General features: G+C 36.0%; 1 protein-coding gene and 1 pseudogene across 4 annotated transcripts in view; one reads left to right on the top strand and one right to left on the bottom strand.

The window, feature by feature from the left end:
• The window catches only part of USP20 (ubiquitin specific peptidase 20), a 129,878-nt gene that overhangs the window by 78,241 nt on the left and 27,358 nt on the right, over nucleotides 1-24,279 (bottom strand). The window lies entirely within an intron of this gene.
• On the top strand, nucleotides 1,551-4,611 carry LOC143672071 (zinc finger protein 507 pseudogene; annotated as a pseudogene).

The following is a 24,279-nucleotide window of genomic DNA, read 5'->3' as shown; positions in this document are numbered from 1 at the left end:
ATCATATTAATGTAATGTACCATATCAACACTTCAAAGCAGAAAAACCACATGATCATCTCGATTGATGCAGAAAAGGCATCTGACAAAATTCAACTTCCTTTCTTGTTGAAAACACTTCAAAGGATAGGAATAGAACTTCCTCAACATGATAAAGGAAATATATGAAAAACCTACAGCTAACATCATCCTCCATGGGGAAAAACTAAAAAATTTCCCCCTAAGATCAGGAACAAGGCAAGGATGTCCACTATCACCACTGTTATTCAACACTGTGTTGGAAATTCTAGCCAGAGCAATAAGACAGGAAAAAGAAATACAAGACATCAAAATTGGAAAGGAAGAAGTAAAACTCTCACTGTCTGCAGATGATATGTTACTATACGTAAAAAACACCAAAAAATCTGCAGTAAAACCACTAGAGCTAATAAATGAGTAGAGCAAAGTGGCAGGTTACAAGATCAACATTCAAACATCTGTAGTCTTTCTATACACTAGTAATGAACAATCTGAGGGGAAAATCATAAAAAAAAAATTCCATTTACAATTGCAACCAAAAGAATAAAATATTTAGGATTAAATTAAACTAAAGAGACAAAAGGCCTATACAGAGAAAAGTATAAGAAATTGTTAAAAGAAATCACAGAAGACCTAAATAAATGGAAGGGCATACTGTGTTCATGGATTGGAAGACTAAATATAGTTAAGAAGTCAATTCTACCTAAATTGATTTACAGATTCAATGCAATACCAATTAAAATCCCAAAAACGTAGTTTTCAGAAATAGAAAAACCAATAACAAATTTATCTGCAAGGACAGGGTGCCCCAAATAGCTAAAAGTATCCTGAGAAAGAAAAATGAAGTCGGAAGTCTCACGTTACCTGACTTTAAGGAGTATTATGAAGCTACAGTGGTCAAAACATAATGTTACTGTCATAAAAACAGATATACTGACCAAAGCATCGAACAGTGGTCAGATATAGACCCTCTCATCTATGGATAATTGATCTTTGATAAGGCAGTCAAGCCAACTCACTTGGGACAGAACAGTCTCTTCAATAAATAATGCCTAGAGAACTGGATATCTACATGCAAAAGAATGAAAGAGGATCCATATCTCACACCCTATACAAAAATTAACTCAAAATAGATCAAAGACCTAAACATTATTAGATCTAAGACCATAAAATGTTAGAAGAAAATGTAGGGAAATATCTTATAAATCTTATACTAGGAGGCAGTTTCGTAGACCTTACACCCACCCAAAGCACAAGTATTGAAGAAATAAATAATTAAATGGGAGTTCCTCAAAATTAAACACTTTTGTGCATCAAAGAACTTTGTCAAGAAAGTAAAAAGCCAGCGCCGCCATTTTGGAGCTCCAGATGAGGAGGGGGAAAGCGGGGGAAAGGGGAATACAGCCTGGAGCAAAGAGTGCGAGGACAAGGGCGAGGGCACGGCCAGCACGGCCGGCCAAAGGAGGCTCACGGAAGCAGCAGCTGCCGCCTGACCACAGCTGGATTTTGAAGATTTTTCCAAGGGACTGTATTAATTTCAGGAATTGATTTGAAAGACACTGGGTCTGCCACTTAACAGCCATGTAACCTTGAATATGGAAGAAAGCAGCAGTGTTGCCTTGTTGGTGTCAGATATTGGGGAACAGGAAGCCATATTGACTGGAGAAACTGTCATCAGTCCCTCTTTGGAAACTGATGAACAAAGAAGAACTAAAACAGATCCTTTAATCCATGTTATAGAGAAGCTAAGCAAGATAGTGGAACATGAAAAATCACAAAAATGTCTTTTAATTGGGAAAAAACGCTCACGTTCAAGTGCTACAACAACACTGTCTTGAAACCCAAGAACTTTGTGAGATTCCAGCTAAAATAACCCAGTCAGCTGCTGCTGATGTTAGAAGGGCTGAGATGTCACAAATAAATTTTATCCCTGGCTCTCTTGCCCAGAATGAAAGGAAGGCTATGTCTTATCAGTGTAGCCTTTGCAAATTTCTATCATCTTCCTTCTCTGTGTTAAAAGATCATATCAAGCAGCATGGTCAGCAGAATGAAGTGATATTAATGTGCTCAGAGTGCCATATTACATCTAAAAGCCAAGAGGAACTTGAAGCTCATGTGGTAAATGATCACGAAAATGATGCCAACACTCGGACCCCATCCAAAGCCCAACAGCGCGTAAGTCCCTCTAACTATTTGTGTCAGAGAATTGTAGAAAGAAATAGTGAAACCATTCCTGACATCCCAGTAAATATACACAGTCCACAAAGTCATACCATCCATGGCAGAAATGGGTAAGAGGAAATGGTACGCATATGAACAGTATGGCATGTACTGATGCTTGTTTTATAGTTAAACTTGTGGCCAGCAGAGAATATTGAAAACATGCTTGGAAACATGCTGGGGAGGTTGATTGTTCCTATCCAATCTTTGAAAATGAAAATGAGCCCCTAGGCTTGCTAGATTCTAACGTGGCTGCTACACCTAGGGTGGTCGAAGCTGTGGTCATTGCTATTGGAGACAATGAACTGAGCATCCACAATGGTCCATCAGTTCAAGTGCAGATTTGCAGCTCAGAGCCATTATCATCTTCATCTCCTTTAGAACAGAGTGCAAAAGGAAAAGTGCACCTAAGTCAGTCAGTTACTCTTGACCCTAATGAGGAAGAAATGCTAGAAGTGATTTCTGATGCAGAGGAAAATCTGATTGCTGATAGCCTACTTTCATCAGCATAGAAAATCATTTGCAGTAGCCCAAATAAAATAGGTCATGTTAACGTGATAGTGGAGCGTTTGCCAAGTGCTGAAGAAACTTTTTCACAGAAACATTTCCTCATGAATGCTGAAATTGAGGAGGGAAAAAACCTGAGCCCTATAGAAGCCAAAAGTGGATGTGAAAGAACAGATGAAGTTTATACTGATAAATGTACTGTTGATATTGGGGGATTAATCATAGGTTGGAGTAATCCAGAGAAGACAGACAGTGAGTTAATAAACAAAGGACTGGCTACTGATGAGAATACCCCACCAGGGCGAAGAAGAACAAACTCTGAGTCTCTGAGACTACATTCATTAGCTGCAGAAGCCCTGGTCACAATACCTATAAGAGCTGTAGAGCTAACACGGGCCAACCTTGGGCACTATGGGGATATAAACCTTTTGGATCCAGATACTGGACAAAAGCAAGTAGATAGTACATTGGTAGCATATTCTAAAATGATGTCATCACTTAAAAAGTCTTCAGATGGATTAACTAATTTTAACCAAAGCAACTCTACCTTGGAAGAGCTCTCAGAGGATAGGCAGGAATTGTCAGGTGGGCATGTTAAGACAGGCATCAGCATGTCCTTGCTAACTGTAATTGAAAAATTGAGGGAAAGGACAGACCAAAATGCTTCAGACGATGACATTTTGAAAGAGTTGCAAGACAATGCCCAGAGCCAACCCAACAGTGATGCCAGTTTGTCAGGAAGCAATGTGGTGGAGTACATCCCTAATGCTGATCGACCCTACCGCTGCCGTTTGTGCCACGACGCGAGTGGTAACAAGGGCTACATTAAGCAGCACTTGCGAGTCCATAGGCAGAGACAGCCATACCAGTGTCCCATCTGCAAACACATTGCTGACAACAGCAAAGATTTGGAGAGCCACATGATAAACCACTGTAAAACGAGAATATACCAGTGCAAGCAATGTGAAGAATCTTTCCATTATAAGAGTCAGCTGAGGAATCATGAGAGAGAGCAACACAATCTTGCAGATACCTTGTCAATGGCAGCTTCTAATGAGCCAAGGCTTTCCAGTGATACTTCTGATGGAAAATGTGTTCAGGAAGGGAATAAGTCTTCAGTCCAGAAACAGTACAGATATGATGTGTGTGACTATACAAGTACAACATATGTTGGTGTCAGAAACAGACGAATCCATAACTCTGATAAGCCGTACAGATGCTCTTTGTGTGGGTATGTATGCAGTCATCCTCCTTCTTTGAAATCTCACATGTGGAAGCATGCATGTGACCAAAATTATAACTACGAACAAGTAAACAAGGTTATTAACGAGGCAATTTCACAAAGTGGCAGAGTTCTGGGGAAATCCCCTGGAAAGACTCTATTAAACAGCAATGAAGAGAGAGCTGATCCTGTCACTGGAAGTTCAGAAAATGTGGTATCATTCTCAGAGCTGATTTCCCAGGCTCCCAATGAAGTTGTAGGTCCCAACGAGAATGAAAAACTGAGCCCAACAAGTAATACCTCATATAGTTTAGAAAAAAACTCCAGCCTGGTCCCTCCTGGCATGGAGAATTGCGTTTTACTCTTCTGTTGTTGTATTTGTGGTTTTGAATCAACCAGCAAAGAAAATCTCTTGGATCACATGAAAGAGCATGAGGGTAAAATTGTAAACATCATCCTAAGTAAGGACCACAACACAACTCTAAACACAAATTAGATGGATTAATTGCTTGAAGAGAGAAAAGATAGAAGATTCCTCTAAGCAGCAGTTTCATCTTTGCACCAATCTCAAATAACTTTCTAGACAAAGAAGAAATAGTTGGTGTAATTTTTGAGGAAATGACACATAAAACTTTGGAACCAAATTTTGTAATGTAATAAAAGTTATTCCAAATGGATAATTGGTAAATATATTTAAATATTTTGGGCAAGGGGAGGAGGAAGCAAAGATATAATCCTATCTTAACCCTCTGCCACTCTTTATTGTTGAGTGTATTTATTATTAAAAGCTTATTATAGTGTATATGTGGAAGCAAGAGTTAAGAAAGGGCTTTTCAGGAACTTTCTACAACTTATTGTTGTAAAATTGTCAAAATTTTAAGCAGAACTTAGTTTTCTTCCTTTTCAACTGTGACATACCAACTCTAGAGTGATCAGCCTCCTGTGAAAAATGGGAGGCAGCTGTCTGAATCAGTAAGGAATATGTTCCTTTACTCCCTAAAAAGACAGAAAGAAAAAGGCCTCTTAAGTCCAAATTTAGATTGTAAATAGGCACATAAGAAGTAAACTGTTGTCTGAAATTTACATGAATTTCTTGTGGGCAACGGAGAAAATAGTTGATTTCACAGCAAGGATACCTCACTGAGCGCAGTGCACTTCTCAAAGATTCTTTTCAGAGTGTTTGTCAGAGTACTGCATGCTGTCTCAATATATAGAGACCTTCTAATCATCTTTTCTAAACCAGAGTAAGCTTGAAAAAATCTGTTAAAGTAGCAAAGTATGAAAATTTACATTTGATCATCAGACCTTGAAAATAGTTTGAACTCTAAAATAAAAATCATTTGAGTGAAGTTCAGTAGCCCTTAAAATGAGTATCATTATCGAAACTTCTTGGAATTTACTAACCTAAGTTTGTTTAACATAAGAGGTATAACCAGGTGTGACTAAAATATAATAAAAATTCATGTTGCTTATGGAAATTTTAGTGACAAACACACAGCATTTGGAAAGTCTACAGGATTTCTCCTGTCTAGGAAATTCCATTTTGTTAGCGTGAGATAGAACATGCGGAAAACCAACTAAAAGTGCTTTTACATTAAAAGCTGCCATCAGATTGTAAATTCTTCATTAATTACACATTTTGTATTAAATGTATTTCAAAGTATGAAGAGAACATAGAGTGTTTGGTTTGGGTTTTTATAATTCTGGTTACTTATGCATTGTTTTGTTACAGTAAGTGCTGCCAACAAGTCCAAAGGCTGTGACACTGATAAATTTAGAACAGCACAAAGAGTTGTTGTTTTTTTTAAAGTGGGCTACTCTGTAGATAGTAAGAAAGAATCTGCTCCCCAAGTCGAGGTATGAATTGAATGAATTAAAATTTTAGGTTAGTGTTACCAACTATTTAAGTGGGGCCAGGCACCCTGAAACATGATCTGACATTTTTTAAAATATCATTTTGGTGATAACATTTGAACAAACAAATGATTTTAACTTTGCAGCTTAGTAATTTAGGTAGTTTTAATTTATTTATGAAAATTAATCCATTTCTGATATGTAGTTTTAAAAAAGATAAAATGAATTTATGTATATAAATTATATCCCCCAATTTACTGTATGTAGATTTATATTTTTTTCCTATTTTAAGAATTGAAACATATTTAATTTCAAATTCAAATAAAGTGTCTTAAATGGTTTCATTATTATCACTTATATTATTGCCACTCATATTATAGGTCAGTTTTCTCATTGCTGGTAACTAAGACTCAGTATTTCTCTGTATAAATCTGTTATTCTGGAAATTAATAACAGTAGAAGAACTTTTGTTTTGTAACATTCTCTTTGTCTTTAATTTTATGTAATCATTTAGAAAATACTGATAACCAAAAAACTTCCCTAAAATTTTTATGTGAATTTTTAATTTTTCAATGTGAGTTTTTAAATTACCTTTCTTCATTTCCAAACCCATTCTATTGATTGTTACTTACATTTTCAGTCTGAAATCATGGATTTTAAAGTTTCTGTAGCAGGGAAAGTTTAACCAAGAAGTTCAAAGCCTTTAAACTTTTCACCTGATTCTGGCCTAGAATGTCCTTGAAAGCTTTCTCCTGGCCTGTAGGACTAACCTTTACCAAGGGTATTGTGCACCTTCCCATTATTGTTTTGTGGCAAGCCTTAAATTACCTGTCTCTACCAAGAACAACTGAATATCTCTAAAAGTAATAATGAGGATTAAATATGCAATTCGAATTGCAAATAGAGAAGTACTAAAATAATCAGTAGGAATCCCCTTTGTACTAGACCTTTTGTTATACAAAGCTCCTGGTTTGTTTTCTTCTCTGAACACAATTTGAGATTTGATAGTGGAAATGGTTTTTAAAACTTACTTGATAAGGCAAAGATTGGAGGTTGGGGGAGGGGAAGATGATGTATTATGATCATTTATAAATAATACTCTTCAGGGAGGTATCATTTTTTTTCCTTTTTCTGATAATCTGGAATATGATGTGTTCCAGTGTTCCAACAGTACCATACCTACATTCCATTTGATCTGTAGACTTTAAGTTCTGTGACCAGCCAGTGTAATGTAGTAACATTGAATGAAGCCTTTGCTCTAGATCTTTCACTCTATTGGAAGTAGGTGTCCCTGGCTTTGTGGCTTTGTGGTTTTATTTTCTGTCTTTTCTCACAAAGCAAGTGGTGGGCACCCATGTTTACATTGTATCTGTATCTTCCCACAATGTATTTGGCTTGGCAAGGACAAGCAGGCTTCTCTATTGAGACTTACTGTATTTTTAGTTTTCACAGACACTTATTTAATCTTTTTTTTTTTTACTGTACTGCAAGGTGCACTAAGTAACATTCTATAAAATATATTTAATAGATATTTGAGTTTGATATTCATGGACATGAATACTTGTATTTCTAAGAAATAAGTATTGTGTAACACTATGGCTTTGCTTCTGTAGCCAAAGTATAAAAACTTCTGGAACACTGACATGAAAAGACTATAGTTAATTCTGACACTGTATCTTATTAAATTAGGGTGATTTGAATTTTGTAAAATTATCCTGCACATTGAGCTGCATGCCTTAAAGCCTAAAACTCTAGGATTGTTTTCATGGTAGAACAGTTTATCTGTTCAGAACGAACAGTGAAGCAAGGTCTACAGCACTTCTTTAACTACCTTTGGAAATACTGTACAATGTTAGAATAATTTATTTTGCTTTACAGGAGTTTGTCATGTATTGACTTTAATATTGTATTTTGGTAATAAATTTTTTTGTTAAAAAAAAAGAAAGTAAGTAAAAAGACAGCCTATACAATGGGAGACAATATTTGGAAACGATACATCAGCTCAAGGTCTAGTACCCAGAATATATAAGAGATTGTTCAACTCGACAACAAAAAGACAGACAACTCAATTACAAAATGGGAAAAAGACTTGAACAGACACTTCACAGAAGAGGAAACACAAATGGCCAAAAGGCACATGAAAAGATGCTCAACTTCCCTGGCTATTAGGGAAATGCAAATCAAAACCACAATGAGATATCATCTCACACCCACCAGAATGGCCATTATCAATAAAACAGAAAATGGCAAGTACTGGAGAGGATGTGGACAAAGAGGCACACTTATCAACTGCTGTTGGGAATCTAAAATGGTACAACCACTGTGGAAGGCACTTTGGCAGTTCCTCAGGAAGCTAAGTATAGAATTGCCACATGATCTGGCAATACCATTGCTAGGTATCTATTCAGAGGACATGAGGGCAAGGAGACAAATGGACATTTGCACACCAATGTTTACAGCAGTATTATTTACAATTGCCAAGAGATGGAATCAGCCAAAATGTCCATCAACAAACGAGTGGCTAAGCAAGCTGTGGTATATACATATAATGGAATATTATGCAGCTGTAAGACAGAATAAAGTCATGAAGCAAATAACAACATGGATGGAACTTAGGGACATTATGCTGAGTGAGAGTAGCCAGAAACAAAAGGACAAATACTGTATGGTCCTTTCCTACAGTCCTATGGCAGAAAACACGGATGCACCTGCAAAGTATTACCATAACAGAACACTGTCACTCTGGCAAGTGTTCCGTTGTGACTGTCACCATTGCACAGATTCTACCTTTTGTCTTTTTTACAACAATTTTTATTTAAAAAAAAGCCATTTTGTGTTTCAGTTGTAAAACAAAGAATGTGATCGTAATTATATTGTCACCTTAAGAGAGCTTTCCAAAGTTGATCGATCGTTTTCCCCAAACTGTGCTAAATGTGCTTCCTGTGGTCCTGTAGGTATTAAAGCAAGGGGAGGGAGGAAGGCAGAAAGCTGGCAGCTCTTCTTGTTGTACAGACGAGCTGTCACTGACTTGGCTTAAATGGACCTGGTAGTAAATTTCAAAAAGGATTTGTCATTATCTCTCTTCCTGGCCCTTCTCTTTAAAGGGCAAAATATTAATATTTAGAATGGCAAAGAATAATTATTGTAATAAATCTAATGTATGCAAATCTTAAAGAAAAAACAAAAAACACCCTGATGAAAAAACATTGGGGAAAAACTTGTACCTGGTTTTGTTCACTTCAACCTTTTTTGTCTGTTATGTTGATGGAGATGGTTATTTCATTCTTTAATTACTGTTTTGTTTTTTTCTTTGTATCTGAAGTACCTTTAATTTATTTAATATCCATTGTTCTGAGCTCTGCTATTTCTGGAGTACCTGTTAGCTATTAGTATTTATGTCTATCAAGGAGTGTGCACTCACTGTTTAGTGTGTTTTCCTTGCAGTACACTGATCTCCAAAGATTTCTTTTTAAAAACATTCCCTTCCTTAGTTTTTACATTCCTTACTGTTTTACTAAATATTAAGTGTTCTTTGACAATTTTGGTGCTGAGGTGTTGGGGGGGGAACAAAGGTAAAATGAATCTGTTACTACATGAGAAAATTTGTTTTAAACTCACAGATCAAATGTGCCTTAATGAATTTTTTTTCATTTAGATTTCAAACAATGATAGGATTACCATTTTAATATACGTCATTGGAGATTTGCTTATTTGTAAATAGCCTATTGCTCATTTGGAAAAATAAACCAGTGAACAATAAAAAAAAAATACTGTATGGTCACACTGACATGAACTAACATTAAGGAATGAACTTGGAGAATTTCAGTTAACAACAGAAGCCATCAGGAGATAGAAATACGGTAGATATTGGGTAATTGGAGCTGAAGGGATACAGATGGTATAACAGGACTGATTGTAAAAATTCAGAAATGGATACAATTCCTAATTGTAGCACAATAATGTTGGTACACTGAATGAAGCTGAATATGAGAATGATAGAGGGAGGAGGGCTGGGCACACAAATGAAATCAAAAAGAAAGATAGACAATAAAGACTGAGATGGTATAATCTAGGAATGCCTGGAGTGTACAATGATAGTGACTAAATGTACAAATTAAAAAATATTTTTGCATGAGGAAGAACAATTCAACATGAAGACATAACAATCATAAATACTTATGCACAAAACCAGAATGCCCCAAAATACATGAGACAAATACTGCAAACACTGAAAAGGGAAACAGACACATCTACCATAATAGTTGGAGACTTCAATTCCCCACTTTCATCAATGGACAGAACATCTAGACAGAGGATCAACAAAGAAACAGAGAATTTGAATATTACAATAAATGAGCTAGACTTAACAGACATTTATAGGATATTACACCCCACAACAGCAGGATACACCTTTTTCTCAAGTGCTCATGGATCATTCTCAAAGATAGACCATATGCTGGGTCACAAAGCAAGTCTCAACAAATTTAAAAAGATTGAAGTCATACAAAACACTTTCTCAGATCATAAAGGAATGAAGTTGGAAATCAATAATAGGCAGAGAACCAGAAAATTCACAAATATGTGGAGGCTCAACAACATACTCTTAAACAACCAGTGGGTCAAGGAAGAAATTACAAGAGAAATCAGTTAATATCTTGAGGCAAATGAAAATGAAAACACAACATATCAAAACTTATGGGATGCAGCAAAGGCAGTGCTAAGAGGGAAATTTATTGCCCTAAATGCTTATATCAAAAAAGAAGAAAGGGCAAAAATTCAAGAATTAACTGTCCACTTGGAAGAACTGGAGAAAGAACAGCAAACTAACCATAAAGAAAACAAAAGGAAAGAAATAACAAAGATTAGAGCAGAAATAAATGAAATTGAGAACATGAAAACAATTGAGAAAATCAATAAAACCAGAAGTTGGTTCTATGAGAAAATCAGTAAGATTGATGGGCCCTTAGCAAGATTGACAAAAAACAGAAGAGAGAGGATGCAAAAAAATAAGATCAGAAATGGAAGAGGAGAAATAACCACTGACCCCATGGAAATAAAGGTGGTAATAACAGGACACTATGAACAAATTTATGCTAATAAATATAACAATGCAGATGAAATGGACAACTTCCTGGAAAGGCATGAACAACCAACTTTGATTCGAGAAGCAATAGATGACCTCAACAAACCAATCACTAGTAAATAAATTGAATCAGTCATTAAAAAGCTTCCCAAAAAGAAAAGTCCAGGACCAGATGGCTTCACATGTGAATTCTACCAAACATTCCAGAAAGAATTAGTACCAATCCTGCTCAAACTCTTCAAAAAAATTGAAGAGGAGGGAAAGCTACCTAATTGATTCTATGAAGCCAACATCACCATCATACCAAAACCAGGCAAAGATATTACAAAAAAAGAAAACTACAGACCAATCTCTCTAATGAATATAGATGCAAAAATCCTCAACAAAATTCTAGCAAATCGAATCCAGCAACACATTAAAAGAATTATACATCATGACCACTCCCAGGTATGCAAGGATGGTTCAACATAACAAAATCAATTAATGCAATACACCATATCAACAAATCAAACAGAAAAATCACATGATCATCTTAATTGATGCAGAAAAGGCATCTGACAAAATTCAACATTCTTTTCCTGTTGAAAACACTTCAAAGCATAGGAATACAAGGGAACTTCCTTAAAATGATAGAGGGAATATATGAAAAACCCACAGCTAATATCATCCTCAATGGGGAAAAATTGAAAACTTTCCCCCTAAGATCAGGAACAAGACAAGGATGTCCACTATCACCACTGTCATTCAACATTGTGTTGGAAGTTCTAGCCAGAGTAATTAGACAAGAAAAAGAAATACAAGGCATCAAAATTGGAAAGGAAGAAGTAAAACTATCACTGTTTGCAGATGATATGATACTATATGTCGAAAACCCTGAAAAATCCACAGCAAAACTACTAGAGCTAATAAACGAGTACAGCAAAGTGGCAGGTTACAAGATCAACATTCAAACATCTGTAGTGTTTCTATACACTACAGTATATTGAACAAGCTGAGGGGGGAATCAAGAAACGAATTCCATTTACAATTGCAACTAAAAGGATAAAATACTTAAGAATAAATTTAACTAAAGAGACAAAGACCTACACAAACAAAACTACAAGAAACTGCTAAAAGAAATCACAGAAGACCTAAATAGATGGAAGGGCATACCGTGTTCATGGACTGGAAGACTAAATATAGTTAAGATGTCAATTCTACCTAAATTGATTTACAGATTCAACACAATACCAATCAAAATCCCAACAACTTACTTTTCAGAAATAGAAAAACCAATAAGCAAATTTATTTGGAAGGGCAGGGTGCCCCAAATATCTCGAGGACAAAAAATGAAGCTGGAGATCTCATGCTGCCTAACTTTAAGGCATATTATGAAGCCACAGTGGTCAAAACAGCATGGTACTGGCATAAAGATAGATATATTGACCAATGGAATTGAATAAAGTGTTCAGATACAGACCCTCTCATCTATGGACATTTGATCTTTGATAAGGCAGTCAAGCCAACTCACCTGGGACACAACAGTCTCTTCAATAAATAGTGCCTAGAGAACTGGATATCCATATGCAAAAGAATGAAAGAGGACCCGTATCTCATACCCTATACAAAAGTTAACTCAAAATGGATCAAAGATCTAAACATTAGGTCTAAGATCGTAAAACAGTTAGAGGAAAATGTAGGGAAATATCTTATAAATCTTATAATTGGAGGCGGTTTTATAGACCTTACACACAAAGCAAGAGCACTGAAGAAAGAAAATAAATGGGACCTCCTCAAAATTAAACACTTTTGAGCATCAAAGAACTTCATCAAGAAAGTAAAAAGACAGCCTACACAATGGGAGACAATATTTGGAAATGACATATCAGATAAAGGTCTAGTATCCAGAATTTATAAAGAGATTGTTCAACTCAACAACAAGACAGCCAATCCAATTACAAAATGGGGAAAAGACTTGAACAGACACCTACCAGAAGAGGAAATACAAATGCCAAAAGACACATGAAGAGATGCTCAACGTCCCTGGTCATTAGAGAAATGCAAATCAAAACCACAATGAGGTATCATCTCACACCCACCAGAATGGCCATTATCAACAAAACAGAAAATGACAAGTGCTGGAGAGGATGTGGAGAAAGAGGCCCACTTATTCACTGTTGGTGGGAATGTCAAATGGTGCAACCACTGTGGAAGGCAGTTTGGTGGTTCCTCAAAAAGCTGAATATAGAATTGCCAGATGACCCGGCAATACCATTGCTAGGTATCTACTCAGAGGACTTAAGGGTAAAGACACAAACGGACATTTGCACACCAATGTTTATAGCAGCATTATTTACAATTGCAAAGAGATGGAAACAGCCAAAATGTCCATCAACAGAAGAGTGGCTAAACAGACTGTGGTATATACATACGATGGAATATTATGCAGCTTTAAGACAGAATAAACTTTTGAAGTATGTAACAACATGGATGGACCTTGAGAACATTATGCTGAGTGAGACTAGCCAAAAACTAAAGGACAAATACTGTATGGTCTCACTGATATGAACTGACATTAGTGAATAAACTTGGAATATGTCGTAGGCAACAGAGACCATCAGGAGATAGAAATAGGGTAAGATATTGGGTAATTGGAGCTGAAGGGATACAGACTGTGCAACAGGACTGGATACAAAAACTCAGAAATGGACAGCACAATACTACCTAACTGTAATGTAATTATGTTAAAACACTGAATGAAGCTGCATGTGAGAATGATAGAGGGAGGAGGGCTGGGGACATAAATGAAATCAGAAAGAAAGATAGATGTTAAAGATTGAGATGGTAGAATCTAGGAATGCCTAGAGTGTATAATAATAATGAAATGTACAATGTACAAATTTTAAAAATGTTTTTGCATGAAGAAGAACAAAGGAATGTCATTATTGCAGGGTGCTGAAAACAGATGATAATTAATACTTTAAAATGTCACCTTAGTGTGAGACTAAAGCAAAAAATGTTTGTTACAAAATTTATATTTTGACTAGAGCATTTCCTAATATAACTCATGTAGACAGTTTGATTGAATGTCCTAAGTACTTGGAATCTCAGGTAGGACATGAGATTTTGTTGGTTTGTCCAGAGTGATGTCCTGATGAATCCCAGAGTGATTTGATCAGTGACTGGAAAAGTATTTGCAAGCCCCCTTCGGGGAATGGTGAGAGTGGGGAGAAATTCAACTTCCCCAAGTTGAATTCTTGATATTCTCACAAGCAGTGTGGACAACTAAAGCTATAGGCTGAGCCCCCAGTCTTGGGATTTGTTCATATGAAACTTAATCCCATAAAGGATAGGTCAAGTCTACTTAAAATTTAGGCCTAAGAGTCACCCCCAAGAGAGCCTCTTTTGTTGCTCAGATGTGGCCTCTCTCTCCAGCCAACATGACAGCAGTCTCACCACCCTCCCCCTCTCTACGTGGGACATGACTCCCAGGGGTGTTGGACCTTCCTGGCAATGTGGGACAGAGATCCTGGAATGAGCTGAGACTCAGCATCAAGGGATTGAGAAAAACCCTAGAATGAGCTGAGACTTAGCATCAAGGGATTGAGAAAACCTTCTTGACCAAAAGGGGGAAGAGTGAAATGAGACAAAGTGTCAATGGCTGAGAGATTCCAAACAGAGTCGAGAGGTTATCCTGGAGGTTATTCTTATGCATTAAGTAGATATCACCTTGTTATTCAAGATGTAATGGAGAGTCTGGAGGGAACTGCCTGAAAATGAAGAGCTGTGTTACAGTAACCATGTTCTTGATGATGATTGAATAATGATATAACTGTCACAATGTGACTGTGTGACTGTGAAAACCTTGTGTCTGATGCTACTTTTATGTTCCTTGTCAACAATGGAGTAGAACATATGGAATAAAAATAAATAATAGGGGGAACAAATGTTAAAATAAATTTAGTTTGAAATGCTAGTGATCAATGAAAGCAAGGGGTAAGGTGTATGGTAGGTATAATCTTTTTTTTTTTCCTTTTCCTGTGTTCATTTTATTTATTTTCTATTGTTTTTTTATTTCTTTTTCTGAATTAATGCAAATGTTCTAAGAAATGATGAATATGCAACTAAGTGATGATATTGTGAATTACTGATTATATATGTTGATGTTTTATTTGGTTTCTTAATTTTTAATTAATAAATAAATTTTTAAAAATGCTAGTGATCAATGAGAGGGAGGGGTAAGGTATGTATAAATTTTTTTTCTGTTTTTGTTTTATTTCTTTTTCTGAATAGATACAAATGTTCCAAGAAATGATCATGATGATAAATATGCAACTATGTGATGATATTGTGAATTACTGATTATATATGTAGAACAGAGTGATCAAAATAGGAATGTTTGCGTTTGTTTGGTGTTTTTCGGTATTTAAAAAAGTAAAAAAGTATTTGCAAAGTCCCTTTGGGTGAATGGCAAGAATTCAACTTCCCCATTTGGAAAACTCCTGATATTCTCGCAAACAGTGGGGACAACCAAATCAATAGGCAAAGGCCTCAATCTTGGGGATTGTTCACATGAAACTTATCCCCACAAGGGGTAGACTAAGCCTACTTAAAATTAGGTCTAAGAGTCATCCCAGAGAACCTCTTTTGTTGCTCAGATGTGGCCTATCTCTCTCTCAGCCAACACAGCAAGCAAACTCACTGCCTTCCCCTCTCTACATGAGACATGACTCCTTGGGGTGTAAACCTCCCTGGCAACGTGGACAGAAATCCTACAATGAGCTGGGACTCAGCATCAAGGGATTAAGAAAACCTTCTCAACCGAAAGGGGTATGTAGGAGCCAAGGGTTAAAACAAGACCAGCAGAATTTGTTGGAAGCAGCTGGCCTCAGGATGGCGGCAGTATACTGTGGAGATTGTTATGCAGAGCAGTCTAGGAGGAAGAGAATGTTTACCCCAAATGGTTATGTTAAGTATGAAGAACAGTGAAAGATAAGAACTTTGCTCCCTCAGGAAATGCATGTATGCCTCTTGACATCCTGTGGTATATAACCAGGATCTGGTTAAGAATAAAATTGTCTGAAGTCTGTCTGAAGTAAACTCAAGCTTCAGACCCCCTGAGCCCGTCTGTGTCTTTCTTTCTCTCCTTCTTCTTTTCTTTCTTTCTCATCATTCCTTAATATCCTTCGAGCTCCGTTTCAACAGGAAGCAACAGGGGTAAGAGAGAAATGAGACAAAATAAAGTATCTGGCTGAGAGATTTCAAACAGTCGAGAGGTTATCCTGGAGGTTATTCTTACACATTATATAGATATCCCCTTTTTAGTTTAAGGTGTATTAGAGAGGCTAGCGGGAAGTACCTGAAACTGTCGAACTGTGTTCCAGTAGTCATGTTTCTTGAAGATGATTGTATAATGATATAGCTTTCACAATGTGACTGTGTGATTATGAAAACCTTGTGTCTGATGCTCCTTTTATCTACTGTATGGGCAGATGAGTAAAACATATTGATTAAAAATAAATAAATAATAGGGGAACAAATGTTAAAATTAAAATAAATATATATATTGGATAGATGGAAATACTAGTGACTAGTGGTCAATGAGAGGGAGGGGTGAGGGGCATGATATATATGAGTTTTTTTCTTTTTTCTTCTTATGCCTTTTTCTGGGGTGATGCATGTTCTAAAAAAATAATCAAGGTGATGAATATACAACTATGTGATGATATTCTAAGCCACGGATTTTACACCATGTATGGAATGTTTGTATGTTAAGAATGTAGTGCTTGTACATTGTATAAATAAAATTTTTTTTAAAAGTCAAAGATTACCATGTGAAAAAAGAAAAAGGAAACATTGAGAAATTGAACTGTGTCAAAAATTAAAACTCTTTTCTTTTCAAAAGTCATTGTTAAGCTGTTCTCATCTAACTGTTGCATAGTGCTTTGAAATTTATTGCTTCTTTGTATATATGTTGTTTTTCACAAAAAAGAAAAAAAAGTCAATTGTGATAATAAAAAAAATATATTTATTTTCTAGCCCTCCAGTGTTTTGGAGCAGCTAGAAGTAAAAATCTGAGACGACAATATGGTCGATATGGTAGCCTATGACAAACGCTGGGATCTGTCCTGTAGCTACTTGTTGTAGAGTGCTTTGAAAACTACTGCTTTTTTCTTTCTTTGCTTTATATATATGTTATATCATACAATTTAAAAAGTTAAAAAAGAAAAAAGCTATTGTTAAGAAATTAAAAAGGCAAGCCAGAGACTGGGAGAAAATATTCATAATACATATACCTGACAAAAGACTTATATCTAAAAAATATAAATAACTCCCATTAACACAAAAAGGTATAAACAGCTCATTTTTTTAAGATTGCACAAGACTTGCACCAATACTTCACCAAATAAAAATGGCCAATAAACACATGAAAACATGCTCAACATCATTAGTCATCAGAGAAATGCAAATTAAAATCATGAGATAAGATTTCAATCCTCTAGAATTATCTAAAATTAAAAAGATCCACCATACTGAGTATAGCTGAAAATGAGAAGTTGTGAAGGAATTCTCATATATTGTTGATAAGAATGTAAAATGGTATAAAACACTTTGCAAAACAGCTTGGTAGTTTCCTAAAAAGGTAAACATGCACATCATATGATGCAGCAAGTGTAGTCTTAAAAATATTTGCCCAAGAGAAATGAAACATTTGTCTACATAAAGGTTTTTACCTGCAAGCATGCATGGTAACTTAAAACATAATAGCCAAAAAATGGAAACAAAACAAATGTCCATCAACTGGTGAATGGATAAACAAATTGTAGTATAGCCATAGGATAGAGTATTACTCAGCAATCAAAAGGGTCAAACTCCTGACATATGCAACAACATGTATGATAACAAAATAATTAACAGAGTGAAAAAAGCTAGGCCAAAGAAAGAATAGCAGTCTATGACTCCATTTATATGAAATTTTAGAAAATGCAAACTAATCTATAGTGACAGAAATACATTAATAATTGTTAATGGTTGTCTGGGTCAAGGATGAAGGGAAAGAATTGACTGCAAAAAGGCACCATTTGACAAAACTCATTGAACTATATACTTTGAAAGACTGAGAGCTATATTATCAGCAGAGTCAATCTCAGAACAATGCTGAGTCATACAATCAAGTTACAGAAGAGTGCATATAGTAAGAGACGTTAAACAGATTTGGAAAAGCTGGGCAAGGTATAAGTAGAAAGATACTCAGAAAAGATCATAGCCATCTTTTTGCATGCTTTTTACTATATCTCTTTCCCCTCTTATCCTGCAGGTCTCATCTTCACTGTTCACTGTCTAGGGAGTACATATGCTGGCCATGCCATTAAATGCAGTCCTGCCCTAGGCTATTATTCTCTTTCCCGATGTTCTCTGTCCATCCTGGCATGTAATTTCATGCTCTGTAATTTTGGTCATTTATCCATTTCCTTGTCTAATGTCTTATCTCCCCTCTAGAAAGCAAGCCCCTTCAGGGCAGGAATCTTGTCTGTTTTGTTCACTGCTGTATCCTAAATATATAAAACAGTGCCTGAAGCATAGTAAATGTTCAGTAAACACTGGCTGAATTGATCAAAAGGGATCACCATGTCACGTGAGGCACTCCGTGCTCCTACAGAAGCTTTGAACAACCAGCAAAAACTGGCAGAAGCATCTTTCATAAAGCACCAGAAGACAGCTAAAGGACTGCAATAACAGGGCAAGCAGTGAATCAGGAAAAAAGGCTACTTAAAAGTCATAGGCTCCCATGGCACCCTCGATGACCCCTCCTTTACTCAGCACTAGCTCAGTGTGAGGCCAGCCCAGGTTACTAGTGTGGATCCCTGGTCACAGTTCCAGAGGCAAGAGAGTAGCCCTTAAGCACATACTGGGAGCATGTATGTCTCAGCCAGTCTGTCTGCTGCTACCTGAGGGACTTCCCACCCAACCTTTATCTGCTTGAGTAAGGCAGTTTACAGTGCTCTCCTATAGAAAGTTGTAAGAGAGCAGTCAGTAGGTGCTTGGGGTAAGGGACTCTAGGCTATAGGACAAAGTGCACTGCCCAGGATCATGAGAAAACTGTTTCCTAGGGAAGTGGAGACATTCAGAAACGTGGGAACAGGGGAATTACAAGGGTCACACACACAGGCCCAAGATAAGACCCCTACAAAGAAAGGATCAGGGAAGCCCCTATGGTTGGCCTTGACCCTATTCTCTAAACCCACTGTATGGATAAGACCTGAAGGAGAGCACTTATGCAGATAAATCTACAAAGACTGGGAGAGGTGTTTTTCTTTTTCTCCTCCTCCTTTTTATTTTGTTAACTCCTGGCATTCAATTTCCTTCACTAATTTCTGTCATAATGCAAGCTGGATACAAGCTTAAGGAAGAGACGTTTCAGCCTAAATTACAGCGATAGCACATTATATATCAAAATGTCCAGGTTTCAACAAAAGGTTACAAAACATGCAAAGAAACAGGAAGCAATGGCCTAGTCAAATGAGAAGATAAAACCCTCAGAAGTTATTAAAGAGGACAAGACCAGAGACATACCACACAAAGACTTTTAAAAGTTTGACCTAAAATGTTCAAAGAGCTTAAGGAAAGCATGGACGAAGAACTAAAGGAAGTCAGGAAAACAATGGATGAACACAAAGAAAATATCAATAGAAGGAAATTATGAAAAGAAACAGAAATCTAAAATTCCCTAGAGGGCTCACCAACAGGTTCAAACTGGCAGAAGAATCAGTGAACAATTGAAATCATCCAATCTGAGGACCAGAAAGATGAATGAAGAAAAGTGAACAAAGCCGGAGGAATCCATGGGACCACACCAAGTATACCAATATATGTGTTGTGAAGTCCCAGGAGAAGAAAGGAGAACATTCAAAGAAATAATGGCTGAAAACTTCCCAAGTTTAATGAATATATACATCTAAGAACTAATGAACTCCAAAAAGGATAAACTCAAGTAGATCCAGACAGTTGCTTATTATAATCAAACTGTCAAATGTCAAAGATAAAGGATTCTGAAAGCTGCAAGACAGAAGCAATATGTCATATACAAGAGAGCGTCATTAATATTAAGCACTGATTTCCCATCAGAAATCATGGAGGGAAAATGTCAATAGGATGACATATTTAAAGTATTGAAAGTAAAAAACTGCCATCCAAGAATTCTATATATTACAAAACTATAAAAAAAAAAAACTATATGTGACAAAACTTCTATAAAGGTATAAGAAATGAGGGAGATTATGAACATTCCCAGATAAACAAAAGCTGAGAGACTAGCCCTACAAGAAAGTTCAACAGGTTAAAAGGAAAAGGACACTAGACAATAGATCAAAACTACATGAAGCAATAACGATCTCTGGTAGACAAAGAAAGACACCATACACTGACACTATATACTAATTAAAGAATCGATCCACCAAGAAGATATAACAAATTATAAATGTTTATGGTCCCAGTCAAGGAGCTCCAAAGTACATGAGGCAGACAGTGACAAAACTGAAGGGAGCAACAGATGTTTCAACAATAATAGTAGGAGATCTCAATACACCACTCTCCTCTATAGACAGACAACCAGACAGAAGATCAAGAAGGAAACAGAGAAGTTAAACAACTTGATAAATGAATTAGACCTAACTGACATGTATAGGTCATTGCACCCCAAAGCACAAGGTTATACATTCTTCTCTAGTGCTCATGGAACATTCTCCAGGAGAGACCATATGCTGGGGCACAAAACAGGCCTTTATAAATTGAAAAAGATTGAAAATATTCAAAGCGTTTTCTCTGATCACACTGGACAAGAACATTCACAAATCGATGGAAATTAAATAACATACTCTCAAACAACCAGTGGCTCAAATTAGACATTGTTAGAGAAATCAATAGCTATCTGGAGATGAATGAAAATGAAAATGCACTTATCAGAACTTACAGGATGCAGCAAAGGCTGTGTTGAGAGAAATTTATTGCCCTAAATGCCTATATTAAACAACAAGAAATTGCAAAAATTGAGGATTAACAGCAAACCTGGAAGATCTCGAGAAAGAACAGCCAACTAACCCCAAAACAAACAGAAGAGAAATAACAAAGATTAAAGCAGAAACAAATGAATGGGAAAACAAAAGAACAATAGAAAGAATCGAATCAATAAAACCAAAAGTTGGTTCTTTTACAAAAATCAATAAAATTGATAGGCCATTAGCAAGACTGACAAAGAAAAAAAGAGAGAGGATGCAAATAAACAAAATCAGAAATGAGAAGGGGTGCGTTACCACAAACTCTGAAGAAATAAAAGAAATCATAAGAGGATACTATGAACAGCTACATGCCAACAAAGTAGACAACTTAGATGAAATGGACAAATTCCTGGAGACATGCAAACAAGCTACACTGACTCAGGAAGAAATAGAAGATCTCAACAAACCAATCACAAGCAAAGAGATTTAATCACTCATCAAAAATCTTCCTGCAAAGAAAATCCCAGGGCCAGATGGTTTCACAGAGGAATTTTATCAAACATTACAAAAAGAACTAATACTAATTCTGCAAAACTTTCCCAAAAATTTGAGCAAAAAGGAACTCTACATAACTTATTTTATGAAGCTAATATCATTTTAATAATAAAACCAGGTAAAGATGCTATAAGAAAGGAAAACTATAGGCCATTCTCCCTAATGAACATAGATGTAAAAATTCTCAATAAAATATTAGCAAATCAAATCCAACAGCACATCAAAAGAATTATACACCATGACCAAGTGGGGTTTATATAAGGAATGCAAGGATCGTTCAACACAAGAAAATCAATTAATGTAATACAGCACAGTAACAAATCAAAAGGGAAAAATCACATGATCATCTTGATTCATGCTGAAAAAGTATTTGACAAAATTCAGCATCCTTTTCTCATAAAAACACTCCAAAAGATAGGAATCAAAGGTAACCACCTCAATATGATAAAGGGAATATATGAAAAACCTATAGTCAGCATCGTACTCAATGGAGAAAGACTGAAAGCTTTCCTCATAAGATCAGGTACAAGACAAGGATGCCAACTGTCACCACTATTATTCAACATTGTGCTAGATGTTCTAGCTGGGGCAATCAGGCAGGACAAGGAAATAAAAGGCAACCAAATTGGAAAGGAAGAAGCAAAGCTCTCATTATTTGCAGATGATATGATTCTATACATGAAAGATCCTGAGAAATCTACAGCAAAGTTACTTGAGCTAATAAACAAATTCAGCAAGGTGGTGGCATACAAAATTAACGTGAAAAAATCAGTAACATTTCTAGACAAAAGCAATGACCAAGCTGAGGAGTTAGTTAAGGAAAAAATTCCATTCAAAACAGCAACTACAAGAATCAAATACTTAGCAATGAACTTAACTAGGCACGTAAAGGACTTGTACATAACTAAGAAACGATGATCATGCATCTATGTGATGATGTTAAGAATTACTGATTGCATATGTAGAATGGTATGATTTCTAAAAAAAAAAAAAAAAAAAAAATGGTCAGCACAATACTGCCTAATTGTAATGTAATTATGTTGGAACGCTGAATGAAGCTGCATCTGAGCTATAGTTTTTTTGTTTTTGTTTTTGTTTTTGTTTTTTCTCATATATTTTTGTACTTTTTATTTTTAGTTTTGTTTTCTCTCTGTGTTATCACTTTATTTCTTTTTCTGTTGTCGTGCTATTTCTTTCTCTAAATCGATGCATATGTACTGAGAAATGATGACCATACACCTATGTGATGATATTAAGAATTACTGATTGCATATGTAGAACGGAATGATTTCTAAATGTTGTGTTAGTTAATTTTTTTTAATTAATAAAAAAAAAGGACTTGTACATAGAAAACTGCATAACACTGCTAAAAGAAATCAAAGGAGATCTAAATAGGTGGAAAGACATTCCCTGCTCATGGATAGAAAGGCTAAATATAGTTAAGATGTCAATTCTCCCCAAATTGAGCTACAGATTCCACACAGTACCAATCTCAATTCCAACAACCCACTTTGAAGATTTGGAAAAGCTAATACCAAACTCATTTGGAAGGGAAAGAGACTCTGAATAGCCAAAAGCATCCTAAAAAAGAAGAATGAAGTGGGAGGATTAACACTTCCTGACTTAAAAACCTATTATAAAGCCACAGTGGTCAAAACAGCATGGTACTGGCACAAAGATAGAAGCACTGACCAATGGAATCAAATCAACAGTACAGAAATAGACCACCAAATCTATGGTCAACTGATTTTTGACAAAGCCCCCAAATCTTCTGAACTGCGACATAGTCTTTTCAATAATTGGGCATGCTTGTTTCTTGAAGATGATTGTATAAGATATAGCTTTTGCAATGTGATCGTGTGATTGTGAAAACCTTGAATCTAATGCTTCTTTTATCTACCTTAGGGACAGATGAGTAAATGGACTAAAAATAAATAAATAATTGGGAAAACAAACATCAAAATAACTTTAGTAGACTGAAAAAAATAATAATAATTGGGCATGGAAAAACTGGATATCAATAGCAAAAGGAAAGAGGACCCCTATGTTACACCTACACAAAATTAACTCAAAGTGGATCAAACACCTAAATATAAGAACTAGCACCATAAAGCTTCTAGAAGAAAATGTAGGGAAACATCTTCAAGACCTAGTAATAGAAGGTAGCTTCCTAAACTTTACACCTAAAGCACAAGCAACAAAAGGAAAAATAGATAAAAGGCAACTCCTCAAAATCAAATGCTTCTGCACCTCAAAAGACTTTGTCAAGAAGGTAAAGAGGCAGCCAACTCAATGGAACTAAATATCTGGAAATCACATATCAGACAAAGGTTTCATTTCCTGTATACACAAAGAAATCATACAACTCAACAACAAAAGAAAAACAACCCAATTATAAAATGGGCTAAAGATATGAATAGGCATTTCTTCTGAAGAGCAAATACAGATGGCTCAAAAGCATATAAAGAGATACTCATATTCACTGGTTATAAAGGAAATGCAGATCAAGACACAATAAGATGCCACCTCATACCTATAAGAATGGCTGCTGTTAAACAAACAGGAAACCATGAATGTTGGAGAGGATGTGGAGAAACTGGGACACTTATGCACTTCCATAATGGTGCAGCCACTATGGAAGACTGTACGGTGGTTCCTTAGGAAACCAAATATCAAGTTGCCCTATGACCCAGCAATAGCACTACTTGGTATAAACCCAGAAGAGCTGAAACCAATGACACAAACAGACATTTACACAAACAGACATTTGCACACCGTGTTCATAGGAGCATTAGTCACAATCACCAAAAGATGGAAACAAACCAAATGCCCATCAACAGATGAGTG

This window comes from Tamandua tetradactyla, chromosome 2 (genome assembly GCF_023851605.1).
Source record: "Tamandua tetradactyla isolate mTamTet1 chromosome 2, mTamTet1.pri, whole genome shotgun sequence".
NCBI classification, from domain to species: domain Eukaryota; kingdom Metazoa; phylum Chordata; class Mammalia; order Pilosa; family Myrmecophagidae; genus Tamandua; species Tamandua tetradactyla.
The sequence above is the reverse complement of the archived record's forward strand: the minus strand, read 5'-3'. Positions and strand labels throughout refer to the sequence as shown.